Here is a 7,681-nt window from a genome sequence, read left to right as displayed (position 1 = left end):
GGCTCCTACCTGAGTGTTCCTCAGGGGCTATTATGAGCTGCAGAACAATTTTTGCTTGTGCTAGATGTCTTCTCTGTGTCCCTGGGTGAATAGCTGGCTTCTTGTGTTACATGGAGATGGTACACTGTCACAAATTTCTATTAGGATGTTTGCTATTGGAAGTAGGGATCCTGGACATAGTACAAAGGCTATTGACAGTTGTATCACTGGCATCAGCATAGATTCAGAGGACAGAAGTCATTATGGGCATAGAGCTCTTCTACAGTGACAGGATGATTCAATCACATCAATTACTCTTCTGTTAGCAGCAAGCATATTACTTATAACAAGGTGTAAAAAGATATAATACATGAATGTATAAGAAATGTTGCCATAGTTTTCATGGTAGGTAGGATCGTAGACATCAATATGAATTCTTGTGCATGCTAAAAAATACTCAACTCAATATGACAATACCTTTCAATATGGAACTTGATATAAAGCCTTTTCTCATTTAGCAACACAGATTGCTGCCATCAACAGCATTTTGGTTTGTTTGGGATTTTATGTTTTGTTTTGTTTGTGAGGGGGAACTAGAAAATATGAATACTGACCTGCAATTTCATATACAACACTTCTGTCCACAGTAAACATAGACATCACCAATCTATTCAGAGACAACACTGACTATAGATATCAATGTGTTTAAAAATCTCACAATGAGTGAGTGATATAAATATATTTGTCATAGTAGAGAGGAAGACTGATGTCACATTCTGACTCCATGTGTCACTAAGGATGATCAAAATCCAGGTTGCCTGTGGCATTCATAATCTTGGCTATATCATGGTGTCTCTTTATTGCCAGGGCGTATCAGGAGCTTCAAAATATTTTCACAGAGAATGAATGACAGTGAACTGGAAGCACATCATTACTAAAAGGATGGATTATTGTAATCAAATTTGTTATAGTTGAGAGTGTATTTCTCAACAATTAAATCACAGGTGACAGAACTTGCATCACTGACATCAGCATAGATTCCAATGTCAATTGTTATCACTCATATTAATGTGGTTCTAAATAAGAGAACTGATTACTGACAGCATTGCTGCCTTCAAAATCTAAAAATGTAAAAATGCAATGCTGGCTCTTCTCATGATATATCTATCAATGAACTCATGGTCCACAGCAGGATATACACTAAACTATCAGAGCTGTCATCAGAGCTGTGGAAGTTAGTATCTCAGACATCATTCTGATCTTCAATCCCAGCTCATTACACTTACCTAAATATAATATCATGTATCATCCCAGATCTTAGAATTCAGCATTCCAAAAGGAGCAGAACAAATCACAGCCATCAGGAAGGTCTCCATCAGCATGGGAAACTATGGACTCCATCATGATTGTTGCCTACTTCATGTAGCAGTGACATCAACATATTATCAATTTGCAGGTAGGATCAAAAGCAATAACTGTACTCTCAGTAGATGCACACAGCATTTACCTCATTAAGACATTAGGCAGGATTTTTGACTATTAATATTACTACCAACTCTTATTATTGTGGTCACTCTCATATTATTGTTATCACACAAGAGACAGCAGGAATCACTGACACATGGCTGTGAGAGACCAAAAGAGTAATGGGAATAAAATGGTGTCTGCTGTCATTATTCAGGTCGCTTCACTATATTATAGAACATAGAATTCTGTATGGCATGAGGGAGTAGTAATAACCTTGACCTTCACGTTTGACCCTGCTGGCCTCAGCTTTCTTTGACATTCACAATCTCTTCAGAAACTTCATGGACAATGAGTTCCAAGATGACTACTAGAGGCAGTGGGACTGATTGCCATTGTCATAGTTCCTGAAGGTACTTTAGCTATTTAATATTTTAGAAATAATAACATGGTTCTTATTGACAGCACACATAACTGACTACATGGTTGCCAATGGTCACATAGATCTTTAGCAACACCATGCTGTCTTTTGCCACAAGTTTATATCAGTGACATCAAGATAGATTCAGATGGAAGGAGATTTTATGTTCATAAATTATTTCTCAGTGTCAGGACATCATTACCTCTTCTGGTGGCAGAAGTATCTTATAAATTACATGGTAAACATTGATATCTGTGTGCATGCATCACGGATATTTACATAGCTTCTTATTGCAGGTAAGATCTCAGACATCAATCAGATCTCTAGGGACAACTCAGAACACTTAACTCAAATTTATTTTGAGTGCACTCTGATTCTTTTAATTTAATGGATTCTCATGCAGCAGAAAGATCATAGTCATCATCATGGTCTCCAACAGCAACAAGAACCATGACTAAATTATGATTGCTCTTCACCACATGCAGTACTTACACAAACAAAATTTCAGGTTCCAGGTAGTATCATATACATAAAATGGTTCCAGTAGCAGCACACAACTCTTACCACATTACACACTTCAGCAGCAGCACTGACGAGGGATTTCAAAATAGACACTTCTGGCTGAAGAATTCCAAACAAAATGGAACTTTTAAATGAGGTAAAGGCTCATAGGTCATAGGATAGAACCTATTATTATTTTGCTCATGGTGATGTTGTAAAATTGCCTTCCATGTTTATGTTTTCACACATAGACTGGTAGCAATCTTAGTCAAAAAACTTCTTTTGATTTGGGCAACAGTCATTGGAAAGACCAACTGCATTCCAGTGTTCAGGTAATAAGTGACATAGAAAGCAGAACCCTAAATGAAACCACCAGGCCACTATTCATACTCTCCACATGTCAGCAAAGTGCACTGATGACCAAGAGTGAGGATTATAAGGCACAGGGAATGATCAGGGCTATGAAATGCTCATTCTGGAAATGAATATGGGCACAGTTTTTGTGAACTCATAGTAATTGTGTATCTCTAGATACCCATAAGATAAGCCAGCCAGAATTATGTACATAAATATGTGGATGTTTTCTACATGCTCCATCTCTTAGGAGGATAAAGTGGCACTTGGAAGCTTTTGGAGTGTTGTTTTAACTAAGAGAAAGCTTTCTTTGATCTATTGGATACACTCATATCCAAATTCACATGGGCAGCACTAATACAACATAGTGAATAGCCACATATAAAATATGACATGAAATGGTTACAGGGAACATTAGAGGGGAAAAATGTTAACAAAGTAAACAGCAGAATATTAAGATTGTATTTCAGTGTATGGAGACATGAATGTTTGTAGGTAAAGGTAGTTGGGTATGCAGAGAGTAGGATTCTGTGATGATAGCTTTGAAGTCTGAGTGACTTCTGTCATCCTAACTGAACTAAAATGCTGATGATAACTTCGAAAATATCCTAAAAACTGTCTTGCTCTTTCTGATGGTCAAAGACTGCAGCCTTAGGTGGCTAACATCTGTAGGCTAACAGCACAGGATTAAGCAGTATGGTCTTAGTTCTATCTCAACAGCAACTGCTGGCCTCTTATTTTCAGCTTGCTAGTCAGAAGTCTTTGCAGGCAGAAAAATAGGAGTCTTATAAAAGTGGTTAATTAGTCTATTACTAATTATTTTAAGAAGTTTATTGTTGTAAGAAGTTTCTAATGTAAAGCTATCAAAAAGGGAAAAGCAGAAAGATCTTAAGCAGGTGAGGGGGGAGGGAAAATTTCTAATTTTAGAAAGGTAAAAAGTGAGAGAGAGCAGGAGATTGAGAGAGAAATGTAGTAGTAATAGTAGTAGTAATAGTAGTAGTAGTAGTAGTAGTAGTAGTAGTAGTAGTAGTATCCTATCTCTTTTGACTTCACTACTTATACATCTTTCAAAATGCATGATCACATGTTACAAGTTCATCACAAGTTCACTCAGAGATCAAATCACAAATTGGAATAGAAGTTTACCACAGAGAATTTTTGTGCGCATATCCATTAGTAGTAATTATCTAGATTGTAACATCTATCATTTGTCTTTTCTACAAGTTCAGAGAAAGTTTAAAACCATAACTAAGTTATAAGTGAAGTTTTGTATAAATAAACCCAGTCAATATTTTATCTTCTGTCCTAGCACCTATAATAACTCCTAGTAGCCTTTTTAGGGCCTTTGGCTAATTGTTTTATAACCTCTTAACATGTGGTCTGAGTAGGAGAAAGTCGGGTTACTATGAAAGAGCAATTAACTTTTGACACTTTGGAGACTGGCAATGTTTTCAATGCAGTTTGACTGTAGAAAAGGTGTTAAGAGTAGTCCTAGTATAAAAGATCTTAAATAATTCCAGATATAATTTTAGGAATTTTTTTCTTTATTTGGTTTTGGATTTTTTGAGATAGTTTTTCTCTGTAGAGCCCTGACTGTCCTGGAACAAACTCTGTAGAACAGACTGGCCACAAGCTCAGAAATACACTTGTGCCCGCCTCCTAGTCTGCTGGGATTACAGGCAGGCAAGTGCCACCACCGCCCAGTGATTTTAGGAATTCTTATTGGATCACCATTAAATGTAAAGTTATCTATTTGTCTATATAGCATCACTATAAGACAGTACATCTTCATGGATCTACAGAGATCAGCTACAAATGGGTGTGCTATTACATATTGATTATTATAAATGTATAATCATAACAGGAAAAGCATATACATAGCAGGAGTCTTTCCTAAAATAAATCCCCCAAAGCCTTGCTCAATGGGGGTTCACCTGTCACAGATCATATAATAATCCAATGCAAGCATTTCAGGACAATCATCTGCTAGTATATTAGCTTGCCATATTATAGATTCTGACAAAAGTTTATTTGGGGGTAACCGTTTCAGAGTGTTAAAATCCATAACCATCATGGCAGAGAACATTTCACATTTAAACAATCATAGAAGTGATCATTCCCTACTCTCTCTAGATTAATGTTTAATATTTGAGCTTTTAGGCTTTTACTTAAAAAATGTTTCAATTCTATATCACTTGTTTTCTTTTGTGAAGATTTACACTAAAAATACTTATTTTCTTTCCACTTTTTTCAAAAAGCTTATAACTTTGCTTAAAAAAATATATTGTGTACCACTTTGAGAGACAGAAACTTGGGATTTTAATGAAAAAGATTAAGACATATCTATCAAAATATGCAAATGATATTTATGAGATGTTTCCTTTCTATTGCTGTGATTAAAAGTCATGAACTGATGGGAAGGCAAGGCTTATGTCACCATTCAGTTTGTTGATTATCACAAAGAAGTCAGGACAGGATGTCTAAACTTGCTTTGCATAGTTTTCTCTGTCTATTTTCTTATACAAGCCAGAATTTTCACTACCTATGGTAGGATGGGACTGCTACACCAATGACCTATGAAGAAAATGCCTCACAACTTGTCTATAAGATAATCTGAAAAGGGTAGTTTCTTCAAATAAGGTTTTCTTCCCAAATAAGTCTATTTTGAGCCTAATTAATAAAATTGAGAAAATGCAACACAACAGATAATGAATTATTTCTACTAAATATATGCTAGTAATCTAGATATTCTCAATAATGCAGTTTCTATTCTACTGTTATAACTCATCAACATTTATTTTCATCTAATTTATACCAAACATTGCATCTTTAGGATTGCATACTCTCCTCTCAATTTTGAAATACAGATTTTGTGGGTTTTTTGCTGTTGTTGTTGTTGTTGTTGTTTCTTTAATTTTCCTTTTATGTTTTACCATTAAAGAGGTATTAGTTTCTTGAAAACATGTTTTGTTTAGTACTTTCAAACTTTGAAGCATGGTAATTTATATTAAATATTAGTAACTTGTACATATACAATATAAATAATTCATGAACAAACTCTTAAAACCTATAGAAAAAGAAATCACTTGGTTCAAGAGGTAGAGTACCTTGCACGGATATATGCACATCCTGGGATATTGTCAAGCTATGGGACAGCAAATTGAAAACCATTTGTAGACACAGTATTGGGGAAGTATCAAATATGGAATTCACTGAGCACAATTCCCTAGCTTACTACTTAATTCTTGATTGTGATAATTACAAAGTCAATAGATGTGATAATTATAGAAGTCAATAGGATTAAAAGGGGAACAAAATGCCCATGGGAGGAGATACAGAGACAAAGTCTGGAACAGAGATTGATGGAAATGTCATCTAGAGACTGCCCTACTTGGGGAAACTTCATTAATTTTTAACGAACCCAGACACTTTTTCATATGCCAACAAATGCTTGCTTACAGTGTCCTGATATAGCTGTCTCCTGAACTGTTCCACCAATGCCTGATAAATAAAGAGTGGGATGGTCTAAGCCAGCCTCTGGATTGAGCACTGTGGACACAATGGAGGAGATGGAGAAAGGACCCATGGAGCTGAAGAGGTTTGCAACCCTATTGAAGGAGCTATAAAATGTACCATCCAGGAGCCCCAGTATCCCGTGGACTAAACCACCAATCAAAGAGTACACAGGGAGGGATTCAATGCTACATCCATATATTTTGCAAGCTTAACCTGATGTGGAGAAGATACCATAGAAAAAAAGGAAAGGTAAAACTCCAAATGTTTCTAACCCAAAACATCCAGAAAGTCAGGACACAATGAGAAGACCAAATTTCAGGATAATAGGTATAGAAAAGTGTAAAGATTCCCAATTAAAGGGCAAGTAAATATTTTCAACAAAATTATAGATGTAAACTTCCCTAAGTTAAAGAATGAAATAACAATTATCATAAAATAATCTATAGAACTCTAAAGTCTTGGAAATAAGAGGAAATCAAGGCCCATATCTACACATAGTAAAAACAATATTCAGCAAACTGGTAACCAACATCAATATAAATGGAGAAAAACTTGAAGAAATCCCACTAAAATCTGGGACTAGACAAGGCTTCCCCCTCTCTCAATATCTTTTCAATATTGTACTTGAAGTACTAGCAAGGGCAACTAGACAACATGATGTCAAAGGGATACAAATTGGAAATGAAGAAGTCAAACGATCACTATTTGCAGATGATATGAGAGTATATTTTAGTTTACCCCACCGCAAAAGAAAAAAAAAATCTCCACCAGAGAACTCTTACAGCTGAAAAACCACTTCAGTAAAGTGGCTGTTTATAAAATCAAATCAAGGAAATCAGTAGCCTTCCTATACTCAAAGGATAAGCAGGCTGAGAAAGAAATTAGAGAAATGACATGCTTCACAGTATCCATAGACATTATAAACTACCTTGGTATGACTCTGACCATACAAGTGAAAGATCTGTATGACAATAATGTCAAGTCTCAAGAAAGAATTGGAAGAAGACATCATAAAATGAAAAAGTCTTCAAAGCTTGTGGATTTTCAGGATTAATATAGTTACAAGGGCCATCTTGCCAAAAGCAATATACAGATTGAATGTAATACCCATGAAAATCCCAAGTCAGTTCTTCATAGAGTTAGAAAGAGCAATTCTCAAATTCATCTGGAATAACAAAAAACCCAGTATAGCTAAATCTATTCTCAACAGCAAAAGAAATTCTGGGGGAAATAGTATCCCAGACCACAAGCAATACTTCAGAGCAATAGTGTTAATATGCATTTTATCGATAGAGTAACAAGCAAGTGGATTAGTGGTATAGGACTGAAGATCCAGATATGAACCCACACACCTATGGTCACTTGTTCTGACCCACAGTAACTAGTTATTCAGGGAACTGAGGGGAACCCAAGCCTGAAAGAGAGAAAGGGGCTGGAAAGACAGAG

The sequence above is a fragment of the Apodemus sylvaticus genome, chromosome Y, assembly GCF_947179515.1.
Source record: "Apodemus sylvaticus chromosome Y, mApoSyl1.1, whole genome shotgun sequence".
Taxonomy (NCBI): Eukaryota; Metazoa; Chordata; class Mammalia; order Rodentia; family Muridae; genus Apodemus; species Apodemus sylvaticus.
The sequence above is the reverse complement of the archived record's forward strand: the minus strand, read 5'-3'. Positions refer to the sequence as shown.